Below are 16,401 nucleotides of genomic sequence, written 5' to 3' on the forward strand. Positions count from 1 at the left end.
GCCTGTGGACAAGGGAACCCCTGCCCTTTTCTTTGACATCGTAACAAGAGAATATGGGGCGGCATGACCCCTAATATAGAGGGGAGGTTAGAAGGTGAGAGGCGAAAACATTTTTCCACACAAGGGTTCACAGCCCCGGTCTGAGAGGGTGTTAATAAGGAAGGGGTGATGCACATCTTGATAGAATTGATTAAGGTTATAGCCAGGCTGGCAGGAGGCTTCTCCTTCAATATGTCCTCCACAAAATTTGAATCGAACACCGCCTCTTGTGTGGCTATCCGGAAGTGTTCTGCTGCCCTTTTCAGAATGGCATTAAACGCCATCTTGTCATCTACAGGTGATGCCTGACGCAGAGGAGTGGAAGAGGAGGGTCCATACATATGGTATCAGGGTGCGGGGTACTGGTAGGGGACAGCCAAGACGGGTCATCCACCTGCTGGTCATCCCGCCAACACTGGGTCTGATCAGTGGTATCCACAAAGGGATCATCCTCCTGCAAATAAGGGTCAAGAGGCTCTTCTTGATCTTTAAGGTCAAAGAACTCCTCATGAAGAGGGCAAGATGTCTTCTGAAATGTGGGCATTGCAGGATAAAGGTAGTCTTCACTAGGCCTTTTAAGGGTGAACCTCTCAGAGAAGTCCACAAATTTAGCCAAATGGTCCATACACACTTCACATTTTTCTCTGGTCCATGGAGATGAGCCAGAGGGGGGAGGGGGGAGCATGGAAGGGCTACTCATAGGGGTCCCCTTGTCTAAACATTGAGAGTTGGCAAGGAGAATTTTAGATAAGGACTGGGGACTTTGAGAATAATCCTCCCGCCCTTCTGGGCGTTTAGACATGTCTTTTGACGTGTCCTTCAGGACTCTTGTCCCCACGACTGAGGCCAAGGAATAGCGCGATCTGCAGAGTTGCACAGGAACAGAAATCTGCTGCAATTTTTCTTCAACCTAAAGGTACTGTAAAGTCTAAGAGAACTAACCTCTTGTTGTGTAGCCACTTGTCCTCATTGGAGACTTGCTTGGTTGCATGTAGAGTTGCTGCCAGCTTCTTTACTTCACAAGCCTAATCAGCTTGTGGCCCTTCTTTGATTTTCTTCTATTCTACAAATACTTTACACATTGGAAAATACTTTCTACTTACCTGCAAGAAGTGTTTCAGTTCACCTTGACGTTTGCTAACTTAACATTGTCTGTCCTAGGCTCCTTGCATGACTCTTCTCTCTGCTGCTTCTGTGTTTTACCTTCCTTCCAGGAAAGGGTTAACTGACTTTGCATTTGGGGGTTGTATTGAAAGTACTTACCTGCTTCAGCATAACTGAGTGAATACTGGTTTCATTCTGAACTCTTCTCTTTAACACTACTCCTAAGACTATTCTAAATGCAACAGTGATATATTAATGTCAACAGCACACTAGCTACTGAAGTCACCTGAGGGTGTAGGTAGTGTCTGTGTGGCATCCCAAATGGTTATTTACTGATTTAGATAACTAAGAGTGTATTTTTTAAGTATATATTTGTATGGTGTTTTATATTGCTCCCTTCTGAAGAAGGCTTATTCTAACTGACTAACAAATTAATAATTGTTTTATCAAGAAACAATGTGTGTAAGAGTTTATTTGAATACTTGTCACTGTGAATCTCTGTGCAACTCCTCTACATCTCACATTGACCCGCTCTTGAGATAAGCCTGGCTGCTCCACATGCTACCAACCTGTGTAGTGCAGACTTATACCAAAGGTTCGGTTTCTATTGCCAGGTGGTCAGGATTGTTGTAATGCACCCAAAGGGTACTGCATACAATCTCTTGCCTAACACCCGGCCACGCGGTCAGCACCGCTGATCGGAGTGCCAGCCGTCGAAGTCTGTTCTTTGCCGTTTTCAGCTGTGGTTTAAGAAGCAATCGAAGGAGCTCCGCATAAGGCGATAAGCTAGCTGGGTGGAAAAAACAATCTGAGGGGCCTGGATGCGCAAAGGATTTTGGATACACTACACGTCACGTTATGGATAGTGTTACCGGCACGCCCATGTTGAGGTCCCCTTTCGATCCTCAAAAGACAAGATGCAATACTCTGCTGTTACCACTAGATGTCAGACTATATGCACAGCAGATTCACAAGCATCAGAAATTATGGTTATGAATGAACTTGAAAGATTGTAAATTCTTCATCTTTTTGATATGAAGTGTATTTTAAATTTGCAATATTTATGGATTTAATGTGCAGTATGGGTTACATTATTCTCCGTAATCGTATTTGATGCTTGCATCTGCTTAGATTCACATGCTATGCATAGGCCAACATCTAGTGGAAGCTGCAGAGTTTTACTCGGAAAGGGACATCGACAGGGCGAGCCAGTAATACTATCCCTAGTGTGACGTCCACTGTACCCATGGTCCTTCACCCGTCGAGGTCCCTCAGATTGTTTTGTTCTGACATGAGGTTGCATAAAGTGTAGCGCGAGTAGAGGTGTATCCGAGCAGATGGATAACAGAAAGCTCATAACATCTATGCACCTTCTCTCAGGGGAGGAAGGGTGGGCACATGTGAGTCCAAGCAGATACAAGCATCAGAAATAGGATTACGGTGAGTAATGTATCCCTTCTGAGGCTTGTGGAATCTGCTTAGATCACATGCTATACATAGATTAGCAAGCAGTGTTAGGAGAAGGTGGTGGGTCGTGAGAAGGAGCAGCAGCAAATAGAGGTTTTAGAACTGCTTGTCCCACCCGAGTATCTGCTTTGGAATGGGTGTCAATGCAGTAGTGCTGGGTGAAAGTGTGTACTGAGCTCCGTGTAGCTGCTTTGCAAGTGCAGTCTAAGGGGACATTTTCGATAAAAGCCAGAGTAGCTCCTGTGCTCCGTGTAGTGTGCTCTTGGTGTAAAAGGCAGCGTCTTGTTTGATAATGACTAGCATAGTTTTATACATCCGACTATCCATCTGGAGATGGCATTCTTGGAAACTCAGTCTCCCCTTCTGCCTGGTGCTACGAGACAAAATTTTTCTAAGTGGTCTGGTCTGGTTTACGTAGTTAAGTACCGCCCTCCTCACATCCAGTTTGTGGAGTTTTACCTCAGCCGAGCTAGTTGGGTTCTGAAAGAAAGCCGGAAGCTCAATGGATTGGTTCAAGTGGAAATTGGAAATGAATTTAGGGGAGAACCTAGGATGAGTATGTAAAACCAATGTATCTTTAATGATGATAAAGAAAGGGTCCTGCACTGACAATGCTTGCAATTCACCAACTCTTCTTATGGAAGTAATAGCCACTAAGAAGGCAGTCTTGTACGTCAGGTGTTTAAGACTTGACGTATGCATAGGCTCGAATGGGGGCCCCATGAGCTTTGCGAGTACTACATTGAGATCCCACCCTGGCGGTGGCTTAGAATTGGAGGGTGGATTCCCTTTACTCCCTCCATGAATGCCTTAATGACTGGAATTTTCCACTACAATACTTTACTTTGAGAGGTGGCATATGCTGATAAAGCCGCCAGGTAGACCTTTATGGAGTTGAATACTAACCCAGAGTCTAACAAGTGGAGCATATAATTTAGAATGTGTGAAGGAGTACATTCAATGGGGCTCATTGGTTTAGACTGGCACCAAATTACAAATCTCCTCCACTTGTCGAAATAACAAGGTCTAGTTTTTGGTTTTCGTGCCTCTTTGAAGAGATCCATACACCGCTGTGGTAGATTAAGGTGTCTGAATTCTACGACTTCAGGAGCCAGGCTGCCAAGTTCATCGAGTGTGGTTGAGGGTGCACTGTTACGCCCCTGTGTTGGGTTAAAAGACTGTTCTGAGACAGGAGTTTGATAGGATTGCACATCGCCAGCTTGCACAGATGTGGATACCACAGCTGTCTCGCCCACATGAGAGCAACTATGATGAGCGTCATCTGTTCTCTGTGCATCATGTTCACTATCCTTCTCATTAATGGTTTCCGGGGAAAGCGTAAGCAAATTTTCCCGAGCAGTTCATCCATAGGGCGTTGCGCCTTGGAGTCTGGCTGGAGGAAGCTGCACATGAAGTCTGGGCATTGCATGTTTTCTACTGTAGCAAACAAGTCTAGTGTGGGGTAACCCCACTGAGAGAAGATGTGGTCTACGACACTTGAGTCTAGTTGCCACTTGTGTTCCTCTGGTAGGGATATCTGCTCAGAGTCTGCTAAAGTGCAGAGTACCCCTGGAACATGTTGTGAGGATAGGGACATCCTCATGCGAGTGCCCATTTCCATATTTTCTGCGCCAACTTGGACAGACTTGGGGTGTGTGTACCCCCCCACCCGTTTGTTGATATAGAACATTGCAATGGTGCTGTCCGTTAGAATTTTAACCAACTGGTTCGTTATTTGCACTTCGAATGCTTGAAGTGCTTTGAATACTGCTATTAGTTCCATCAGGTTGATGTGGTTCTTTGCCGTAATGAGAGTCCACAGACCATGTGCTGTGTGGTGAAGGTAATGAGCCACCCTCCCGGAGAGTAATGAGTCTGTTGTAACGATCACTTGCACTGCTGGATCGTGGAAGGGTTTTCCCTTTAACAGGTTTTCTCTTGTCCACTAGCGTAGGTTCTGAACTAGTGTTGGCAAAACCACCACTAGATCATTCCACTGACCACTTGCCTGAGACCACTGTCTCGCCAACCACTCCTGCATTGGCCGCATGCACAGACGTGCATGTGGCACCAGGTATATGCACGATGCCATTGTTGCCTAGTAAACGCACTGCTTTGCGTACACTTGGAGACTGGCTTGATACTGGGGTATTTGCTGAAGCATGTTTTGTACTCTTTCCATGGATGGAAAGGCTAAGCCTGCTCTTGTATCGAATACAGCTCCTAGGAACTGTTTTGTTGTGTTGGTACAAGACTTGACTTTCTCATTTATGGAAGATAAGGTTTATGGTTCTTTGCATGTTTTGTTTGCAAAGATGGGGTGATTCTCCAGTGATCAGCCAGTCATCCAGGTAGGGGTACACTGGGATTGCCTCCCTGTACAGGTGCGCCACCACCACCGCCAGTACCTTGGTGAATACCCTTGGAGCTGAAGCTATTCCGAAGGATAGCACCTTTAATTGGTAGTGCTGGTTTGCTATTTTGAAACGCAAGAGTTTTCTGTGTGCTGGGAACATTGAAATAGGAAAATAGGCATCTTTCATATCCAGTGTTGCCATGTAATCCCCCCCCCCCGTTTTAGCAGGGGGATGACCTCTTGTAGCGTCGTCATGCAGAATTTTAGTGGCTTTACATAAGTGTTTGCAGGGCGTAAGTCTAACACTGGGCGCATAGTTCGATTTTTTTTATTGGCACAAGGAAGTAGATTGAATAAATACCTCGTTGGACGGCACAATCTCATTGGCGTCCTTGAGAAGCAAAGCGTAGACTTCTTCGGGAAGGATGAGCCATTCTTCCTTTGTCGTCCTCCTTTGGCGCGGGGGAAGGTTCAATGGTTTTTGGAGGAGCTCAACAAAACCTCCCACTACTGTCGATAGCACCCTGTCTGTGGTTATTCCCTCCCATGCGTGGGTGAAGTGTGAAATCTGTCCCCCTACTGGGGAGGCATGGGAGGGGACCTGTAGCAGGCTTTCATGGTTTGGGAGGTGTTCCTCCACCTCTAGATCTAGAGGATCTCCCCCGGCCGCTGCATCTGTGCTGGCCTTTGGAAACTCTGGGCTGCTTGACCCTGGTTGTTATTTCCATGATGAATTTTGACCTTATCTGTATCCAGAGCCTCTTTGGAAATTTTGCCCATGAAAAGGCGTAAATTGTTCCCGCCCCCCTGGCCAGGTTGTTTATTAGTTAGTTGCCCAACAGATTCGAGGGTATCTTATTCCTCCTTGGCTGATTTCAGCGCATCATCTACCGCTTTGCCGAATAGCACAGTCGGTTCCACTGGCATGTTCAGTAACGTTGCCTGGGTCTCAAGCTTAAAGCCAGAGTGGCGTAGCCAAGCATGGTGCTTTATAATGGTTCCTTCTGCGATAATACTGCCTGCATTAGCTGCTGCATCAAGGTTATTCTTGAGACTACAGCTGGCAGTAGCTTTGCCTTCCGCTGCTACTAGGGCAAGTTTAGACTTTAAAGGCTCTGGAGCAGAGTCAATGAGGGTAGTAATTTCATCCCATTTATGGCAATCATAGCTCGCCAACAGTGTAGAATTGTTGGCGATTCTAGTTTGAAACGCTGCCAAAGTAGCTACTTTCCTTCCCATGGTATACAGCTTCTTGCTCTCCTCGTCTGGCGGTGCCTCTGAAGAGGCTAATGGTGTACCTGCCCTTTTTCGGGTAGATGGGACAGTGAGCGAATCCGGCTTAAGATGGACCCTGATACAGTGGGTCAGATGGCGCTGGGTGGAAAAGTTTCTCTACCCGCGGGTTTATTCCCAGTGTTTGTGTTACGCTCACCTGACTCCCACGGAGGCGCTGGCCAGGATCGTGCTGCTGTGACCTCTTCTAAGGTGTTGCGCGGGGCTCAGAAGATGGACTGGATCGGACTCCCAATTCCTGCTTGTCCGGCTTGCAAAAGTATCCTTCTTAGGGTCTTGAAGGGCGAGCTCTCCTTCCTGCTTCTGATGCAGGGGCGCGTTGGTATCCAGTTACTTCACTGGATTCTTGGTTTTATGAGAACCAAACTTGCTTGGCTTCCAGGTTAGTTCCTTGAAAGGTTCCCCTTTTGACCTTGCATCAATATGCCAATGTCAATGTCTTTTTCCCCATAGGGGCCGGGGTACGGAATGCCGGGGAAAAGGCACCGACCCGAGATGCGAGGTGCAATCCCTGTAGAAATCAGTCTTGATGAGTGTTTTTGGGTAATGTCTTTTCATTCGCTCATTGACGCTAATGTCTTTTTCCCCATAGGGTCCGGAAACGCCTGGATGCGGCGCGGACCCGAAATGAAGAGGGAATGACCCAACAGGTAAGTCTTAACATGGAGGTTTAGGTTTCCTCATTCCCTTCTCTCTCTCACCTTTGCTCTTGTCTTTTTCTCCCTAGGCGTGGAAGCGTGGCTGCGAATCCGGGTGATCGCTGCTGAACATGGAGGCGCCCTGTGAAGGTGAGTGGAATGCGGCTCTGCGGCGGTCGATGCGATGTGCTTTTAAATTAAGTGTCTTCCTTTGCAGGATCGTCGGCGAGCTGACTCCGGAATGCGGATCTTGCAGGTAAAGTCTTTTCCTTCTCCTATTCTCTCTTTCTCTTCCTTTGTAGGTGATCAGGATGCTGGCAGGCGTGGCAGAAGTCCGAATGCAGGAGCAAACACGGTGAGCGTCCAGCTGCTAGATGCAGAACAACGCGAAGCATGTGCTGCTCTTCGGGTGTGGTTTAAATAGCCTGTAAAGTAGTTCCAGGTATGTATCCTTCCACTCAGGTATGTATTCTTCCTCAGACCACACCCGAGTGATAAAGTAGTCCAAAAGATAAAGTAGTCCCATTCAGTCCTCAAGAGGGCCTGGATGTAGCAGCACGGTCTGCTTCAGGTAAGTGCACATTAAAACACTTACACACATGTCTTGCTTTATGAGCCTGGCGCCTAAGGCGCCAGGACTGCGTCCAAAAGGCCCCAACTTGGGCCCGCTGAGACGTCCTGCCTCTGTGGTTGCTGGGCTGGGCCTGGCTCCTTGGAGGTAGGCATCATGACAGTTTGGTTAGGTGTCTCTAGTGAAGGTTGGATTCTCCGCTGGACAGATTTTAAAATTGGGATTAATTGCTCAGATGCTTTGATCAATAGGTCGTTGAAGAGGGGCCGATTATCTACCCGGAGAATCAGCCACTGGCGAGTCTTGTTATATTGGTGAGGGCATGGTATATACCTCTGCAGCAGCATCATCATCCTAACCATCATAGTAGTGAGAGTGTTGGTAGTCCTCATGATCCCCTTCAGTGTCTGTATTAATGTCAAAGCTCAGCTGTTGTACAAGACCTTTCGCTGGTGGCTGGGATGAAGCCAGGGGCTGAGAAGTGGGATTCAGCGGCTGAGAGTTGGAAGCCTGAGTATTAAGGGGGGCAATTTGAAAGTTCGATAGCCTTGGGGGGTTTTTCTCGAAAAAAATTGGCAAAAAAAAAATATTATTCTTGACATCATCCTATCTATGTCCTCTGCAGTCCATTGGGCTGAACTGGGGAGGTCTTGTCTTTTCCACTGCGTCGATGAATTGGTTGAAACCGGAAGGACAGAAGGAGTAAACTATTTTTAAACTTATCATAAGCAAATGGCTCATGATGACGGAAAAAAACAACTGTAATACTCTGCAGCTTCCACTAGATGTCGGCCTATGCATAGAATGTGATCTAAGCAGATTCCACAAGCCTCAAATGTTTTTACATGTGAATCTATGCAGATACAAGCAACAGAAATAGGATTACATTAAGTAATGTAGGTCCTCTGATGCTTTGTGAATCTGCTCAGAATCAGATGAAGTGCATAGACTAGCAGGCAAGCAGTACCAGGAAATAGAGGTGGGATGTTTGGAGGACAGAGGCAAAGAGATGTCTTCCATCTGACCCACCAAATCAGTCTTAGAATGTGTATCTAAGCAATAGAGTTGTGTAAAGGAGTGAACAGTATTCCAGGTGGCTGCCTTGCGAATGGCATCTATAATAATATTTGTAATGAAACCTTTAGTACCTCCTGTGCCTCAAGTGGAATGAGCTCTAGGAATAAAACGTAAAGCTCTCTTTGAAGCACATTTGGATCCCCTTCTCTACCAGTGGTAATGGGAACAAAGAATTCATCTGCATGTTTAATTGAGGTAATGCATCACTGCTTTCCTCATCTAGAGTATAGAAGCTTTGTTCAGCTGAATTAGTAGGATTTTGAAAAAAGATGGAAGTTCTACGGACTGATTACATGGAGATTAATTTAGGTGCAAAGCGTGGATGTGTGTGCAAAACCACATTTCCTTATAAATGTTAACAAATGTGTCTTGAACTGACAGCACCTGCAGTTCACTTACCTTTCTAATGGAAGTAATGGCCACCAGAAAAGCAGTCTTCTAGGTGAGAGCCTTAAGACTAGCTTTATACATTGGTTCAAAAGAAGGGCCCACAGGTTTAGTAAGGACGACATTCATGTCCCACCCGGGACTTGGATAAGAAATACGTGGGTGAAGTCTTTTCACCACTTCCATGAAAGCAGCGATTACAGTGACTTTCCACCAGGAAACCTTGCTAAGCAGAAAGTGCAGCAAGATGGAACTTTACTGAGTTAAAAACCATCACTCTAATCTTACACTTGGGACATTTGGTCACTTTTACATGTGCCTATGGACTAGCTGTTGGCAGCAATGACAGTTTTAGACAAGAGAAAAGGGAAAGCGGGCACCACCTAAAGTAAGTACTTTGTATTCCATGTAATTGTACAGGATTTGGTGTTGGCCAAAATACTGGAATTGCACATTTCAAGTTAACTAGTACAGAAAATAAAACGGGGGGGGGGGGGGGTTTCAGGGGTGGCCGAGGGTGGCAGGCTGGGATCTGAGTATTTGGCTGCACCCTCCTAGTAAACACTACTGAATGTTCAATCCATCTAGTCACTTGAATAAGGCTTCCTCAATATAAAATGGTCTTATTCAAAATTGCTTCATAGATGATCATTGAGAGGCAGAGAATGTGGCCAATGCATTTCGGACCACTGTCCATCCTCAAGGCAGACTCTATAAAATAGAAGCAATAACTAAGAGACCTTATTGTCCAACAAGAATTTAGTCATGAACTAAATTAGTCCCCGAGGAGGTATTCACTGGTCTTTTAACCATGAGTGCCGTCACAAGCTCAATTGCATACTGTAACAGGATTTAGATGGCTTCTGCAGTCTCCTCACACCCATCGTTATTACCTTTAGACCTAACCAGTGAACCTCCTCCCCAGGGACTTCTTTATAGTATCTGGCTGATAAACGTGGCAGACACCTAGTGGTAAGCACATAGTATTACACATGTTATCTAAGTTCGAAAGGGGAAGTTGACTGAGGGGGTTTGTAATATTATCCCTAGTGTGACGTCTGTACCCATGATCCCTCACACAACAAGGTCCCTCAGATTATGTGTTACTGACTAGATAGAGGGAGTGTTTGCGTCTATAAACAAGTTGTGATGAGGTGTGAAACATTATGATTTACCCAAAAACCTTCAACTCCAAGAGGGGAGGAAGGGTAGGTCCATGTGAATCTAAGCAGATACAAGCATCAGAAATATGATTATGTTAAGTAATGTATGCCTTTTGAGGTTTGTGGACCCACTTAAAATCCCATGCTTTGCATAGATTAGTGAGCAGTACTTGGAGAAGGAGGTGTGTTATTTGAAATTAGAGTGGCAACCTGGCCACGTGTCTATCAACTTTAGAATATGTATCTAAACAGTAACATTATGTGAATGTCTGAACAGCAGCTTTGCAAATGGCATCTAAGGGCATATTTGCTATGAAAGATAAAGTTGCCCCTGTCCCTCGAGTTCAGTGTTCTCTGGGCTTGAAGGGTTATGTTCTCTTAGCAAGAGCATAGCAAAGTTGGATGCACCTACCAATCCATTTTGAAATACCCAATTTAGAGAGAACCACCCTCTCTCCCTGTGGCTAGGGATCCAAAATAGTTATTCTTATCGGTTTGGTCTTTTGTAGACAATACGTGACAGCCCTGAGACTTGATTTCTGCTGCATGCTTGGGGTTGAGGAAAAAAGCAAAAAGTTCCATGTAAATCAGTCCATAGAACTTGAGATTCAGTTAGGCAAAAAAAACAAGGATCTGTGAATTTTACAACCTTGTTGTTTTGAATAGTGAAAAAATGATCTTTGAAAGTGCTTATAGCTCACCAACTCTTCCTATAGACGTGATATCAACAAAGGAAGCAGTCACAAAGAAAGCAGTCTTATAAGTGAAATGTTTCACGCAGGGTTTGTGCATTGGCTCGAAGGGTGTCTCAAAGAGCCTTGCAAGTACAATATTCAAGAGCCAGCGGGGAGTTGGATTAGAAACTGGAGGGAATTGTTTTTTCTTTTTTTTAACACCCTCCATGTATGTCTTAACAGGCACTATCCACCATGAAAATGTACGTTATGTGGTGTAGGCTGAGCGAGCTGCCAGGTGCATTCAAAATGAAGATGAAGCCGGAGTCTATAAGATACAGTAGATAGTGTACTATATGTGAAGGTGTACAGTTTTGATTGTAAGTGCTTTGCACCATAACACAAAACTTCATTTGTTTAAACAACAATGTCTTGTATTTGGCTTCTGTGCTTTCTTTATGTCCTTGAACCTTTGGTCTAGGTTTAAATGACCAAATTCAATGACCTCAGGAGACAGGCTGCTAAGTTCAGCATCTAAGGTCATGGGTGAAGTGTTGTCCTTTGGTTCTGTGAATAAATGTTGTATGGGCACAGTAGTTTCATTGGAGGGAAAAGAGACATAATTTGGAGGTGCGAAAACCATACTTGTCGCACCCACAATGGCAATATTGGGATTAGGTTTACTTGTTCTTGGTGTAGTTATGGACTATACTGTTAAGTTGTTTTGGCCAATGGGCGTGGGGGAAGCATATGCAAATTCTCCTGACCAATTCATTAACAGAGCATTCCCCCTTGGGTATTGTCTGGGGAAACCTGGATGCAGTCTCTTGGCATTGTGTATTCTCTTGTGTAGCAAAGAGGTCTGTGTCTGGGAACCCCCCCGTTTGGGAAGACGTTGCGTAGCATGTCTGCATTTAATTGCCATTTGTGTTCTGAGCGCAGTAGCGCACTTCTGCTTAGTTCGTCTGCCAGACAATTGCGTTTCCCTGGAAAATGTAGTGCTCAGAGAACCAAGTTGTGTTTTAGTGCCCACAGCCAAATGTGAGTTAGTCTGGCCAGCCCTGAAGAGTGTCCCTCCCAGTTTATGAAGAACATGGCTCTAGTGCCGTTTTTCAGAACGAGGACCCTTTTTTGTACTAGGTGTAGTTTGAAAGCTTTTACACTGCTAGCAGCTCCAGAAGAGAGATCTGTTTTTTGGTTAATGCTTGTGTCCACATCCTGTGATTTGTGTGACGGAGAAAATTAGCTTCCCACCCAATTAGGGATGCGTCTGTAGTGAGATAGCTTGTAGTGCGGAGGTGTTGAAAGATTTCCCCTTTAAAAGGATCTCTTTACACCACCACTGCAGCAATAGAAGCAGAGATTGTGAAACCACCACTAGATCGTCCGACAGACCGCTTGCTTCCAACCATTGTTTTGCTAGCCACTCTTGGCTAGGATGCATGCGTAACCGAGCATGTGGCACTAGGTAAATGAATGAAGCCATAATTCCTAGAAGGTGCATCACCTATTGCAGTCACTCGATGACATATTGTGGAATTTGAAATTGCAGGTTGTGTACCCTCAAATTGGAGGGCAAGACTAGGACGTTGTTTGTTCGAATTAGTACCCCTAGAAAGTGCTTTTACTTGACTGGTCACTAGACTTGAATTGGTCTCGTTGATGGCGAAGCCTAATTGAAACCGTAGGCTGACTGTTGAGTGATCTGTTCACACATTTGATCTGTGTCGCCAGTTATTAGCCAGTCATTTAGGTAAGGGTACACTGGAACGTGTGGGGTACATTTATCAGCCCAGCAGAACTCCCCTATATCACCAAACTGCATTCCAGCAGTTACAAGCAGAATGGCTGCGCCGGCCCTGCTGAGTGCTATTCCCATGCATCAAAACGGTTTTGCAGCGACAAAAATAATGGCTGCGCTGTATTTGCCAGGCACATATGGGGCGAGATGGAAACTGGAACACCCCGAGATTGGCTGCCAGTGTTTTCTTCATGTGCAGCAAAAAAAAGAATCAAAAAGGCAGCGCTGCTAGGTTGCCAAATCAAAACTTTCCACTGAAAAAGGAAATAGTCTGCATTTAAAATGACCGTGCACTGATGCTCTTTTGAACATTACCCAGTTTGGTTCCAGTAAAACATTCATGTACACCCATAGTCGGGGTGTACACCAGCAAATGAGGGCCTTCCTCACCGAATGGCATGTTGTGTCAGGCAAAATCTGTGTAAACGCAGAGAACTTCTCTTCAAGACATACAAAACGCTTTACTTTTTGCAACAAAATAACAGACCAACCCTTCACAAGAAGCCCGCTCTCTCTTTGCTGATGTCAGTTTCATTGGACCCTTGCTTTAGACAGACTCCTGTGTGGTAGAAATTGACTAGGCCATGGAGATGCTCAGAACACAGATGCAAGAGAAAACCGAATTGTGTAAAGGACATTCAAGGAATATTAACCCATGTGTAAAATGGTGCTTTTTGACAAACAAGAAAATGCCTTTTAAAAAGTGAAATGTTAAACTAAGGCCCTGTGCTTGCATGGAAATGTGATGGGGGCTTGCTTTAAATATAAACATGAAATGTATTTCTAAAAAAAAGAAGAAATTACTGTGAGGCCAGCTTCAGGTTTGACCGGCCCTGGCTTCACATTTATCAATTTGTGTGCACAAGGCACTGCTGACCATGTCCGCCGGTTCACAAGAACTGGGAGTCATGAGGCAACCGCCCATCAGAGATTGATGGGCAGGCATCCCTGCACAGATTCCGAAATGTTATGGCTGAAATATCTGATCAGGAAGACTCCTACGAGGAGAAACTCGGGGAGCTAGACCTACAGAAATCATTTACAAAAGGAACCATTTGGTTCACTTTGCAGAAATGAAATGAGGCCCCAAAAGAGCATTCTGAAGATCTCCACCCAATCCGGGCATTGGGGGGGGGTCCTCCGCCAACCCTAGAAGCAGGGAGGAGTCAGAAGGCCACTCTTCTGTGCGAAAGAGGGAGTGACCCAGAGAGCCCAAGGTACAACAAGGGAGAAGAAACTAGGCCCCACCATTCTGCGAGCCCCTCACAAGCTCAAAGAATCAGGGAGCACCTAGAAGAGGAGGGGACCTCAAACAGTAGCAGCTCTGAGTCCGAGGGCAAGTGGAAGGAGGTGACGCGGCAAAAGAAGGCAAATAAACACAAAGAGTGCTCTGGGGAAAGACCCCATTAGGCAGATTAAGGCTATTAGGAATTTTATCACTATCACAAAAATTCAAAATATTCTGTCTGGGAGTATCTGGAACTATATGAACAGATGGACACTTCGCATCAAAGATAGAGGGCCAGATGTGTTATAAAGAACAAAGCAAAAGTTCCTTTCAGTAATCTTGCCGTCTGAAGATTTCCCTTCACCCGTGGATCCCCTTCAACCAGGCTCCGATCCATTTGCAACATTGGCCTCTCAGGTTCACTACAGCCTTTGGTTCAAGGTATTAGCAACTTTTAAAAAGACATTGAGACCCTTGAATGTTACAACTGTTCAATGTCGACATCCCTCAGCCGGGTTCACACTTGTCGACACAATGTTTATGGGATGTTACGTTTTGCCCTCATTCGCGGGGCATTCCTCAACTGGGTTCACATTTGCCAGTTTAACACAGTTCACTTAGTCATAACACCTTGCGGGATTCACTTACCAGCCCCCAGTCAGGCTCTCTCTTAAGCCCCAGTCAGGGCTTCACCATAGGCCCCAGTCAGAACTTCATCCATTCACTGTTTCTGCGTTTCCCTCACCTGGGCGCAAACACCTGTATCACAATGTCAAAACTTTGGTAATGGGTTAAGGAATTAATTTCGATTTTACCAGGGATTTTGTCTCGACCCTTGTAGGACCACCTTATTCTCTATGCCAGCCTTCCCTATGGCCTCTTGGTACTATAATGTTCACAAGAAAAGGGGACCAGCCAGTGTCTTGCGAATGGGCGACCATGTGGCAGCAGACCACTCTGCAGCTGGTCTTTCCCTGGGCTTTAAAACTTCATTAGCATACAAGTTCTTTGTTCATATCATGTTTGCAACCTTCTCTCAACACCGTCCAGTTTACTGTCAGTTCTCCCTCCAACTCACCAGCTGTGCTAACTCCTTGTCATTTCTTGTCGCTGGAGTCAAGGACGTTACCACGGTAGCAAGTGTGTCTCTCCGCCTCAGTTATCAGTGCAGGAGGGTCCCTTGCACTGTTGACATCTGTTACACCACACGTCAGCTGTAGTTCACAGTCTTAGGATTACTTTCACAGAGGCTTTGCAGGTCTGGATCGAAAAGGCCAAGGGCACTTCCCTCCTTGTTGTCCTTTCCGGTCTTGCTGCCTTTTTTCTCCGTTTGAACTGCCGTACTGCAATAGCTGCTTACTTGTACATTTTTGGCCTTGCTCAAAGTGTACTCTCATGCTCTGCCTTTTATCCCTGTGGGGAAGGGAAAGAGCCATCAGGTGTGTGTAGTTATTGTCAATTGCCTGACTCTTGTGTTGGGACATGTCAGGTAAACGGCTCTGGTGTTAGTCCGTTGTCTTTCAAGGTGTAAGAAAGTGTGTCGGAAGAGTGGCGGGGGGTAGAGCTTCTAAGTATCCTACGGGGTAGGATGGAGAAAAGGTGTTACAAGGAAGGGGGTACCGCTTCTCACCAGTTGTCGTTCCACTTCCACTCCCCGAAGTCCCACCCTCCTTCCCCTCCAGGTGATCCTCCCCTACTTCTCCACCCCCAGGAACTGGATTCAATAGCGATGGCGTGTCCTGGCACCGAAGACAGATCTCCTGGGAATAGCAGGTGAGTAACCTTCAGGTTTCTCACAAGGTCTAGCACGATTTTAAAGAATTTGAGATGCCAATAATGGCCACATCAGAATTATTTTTAAAATGCACTCATAAATTACATCCAGTTTTGCTGTCATCACATTTTAGAAGCATAGACAACCTTGCGTTTTTTATCTAGCCACGCCAAATACATCGCTCTACCCCTCTCCTACTAAATAGGACACATGAAATGCAATTGAGCAATTATGTACATTAACCTGAAGATTACTTGCTCCATTTTACTTGTAATACAGGGATTCAGATATACTTATTTTGTTTAATGCACTTTGTAATGCAGGTTATCTGAAAATACAACAAACAAAAGTAAAGGACCAGAAAACAAGCCTTCTCTGCCTGTGCCCCAAGACTTTAGATCCCCCGCCCCCACTCAGCATCAGACTTGCCTCCATGCTCCTACAATTCAGAAAAGAACTCAAGACCCACCTCTTCAAGGAGTCTCAACACCTAGGCCATATAGTTGCCCTCCACTCCACCCGAGCTCCGTCTGCCCATCGCTGACCCCGCCACCCTGTACAGCTGTAGCGCTCCTCTGTCTCCCTTTGTATCCTACCCCCTCCCCCGCCGTAGATCGGTTCGTTGTTACCTCAGAAAAGCGCTCTGTTGTGCATCCGTCTATAAACAGGTACAAATAAAGTTGCAATCTAATTCACCAGGCATAAAACCCTTGCCCCCATCGGTTCTCCAAATGCACACAACAAACCATTTCTTACTTGCCCAAAGTCCATTATCACACACCAATGGCTACTGGGCAGTGTTGGTTTTAAAGTCAGCTATAAACGCTGA

General features: G+C 45.6%; 1 protein-coding gene across 1 annotated transcript in view; it reads right to left on the reverse strand.

The window, feature by feature from the left end:
* Positions 1-16,401, reverse strand: part of BPNT2 (3'(2'), 5'-bisphosphate nucleotidase 2) — a 237,144-nt gene that overhangs the window by 114,075 nt on the left and 106,668 nt on the right. The gene's annotated exons all lie outside the window — the stretch shown is intronic.

The sequence above is a fragment of the Ambystoma mexicanum genome, chromosome 5q (genome assembly GCF_040938575.1).
Source record: "Ambystoma mexicanum isolate Mex_15411 chromosome 5q, UKY_AmexF1_1, whole genome shotgun sequence".
Lineage (NCBI taxonomy): Eukaryota > Metazoa > Chordata > Amphibia > Caudata > Ambystomatidae > Ambystoma > Ambystoma mexicanum.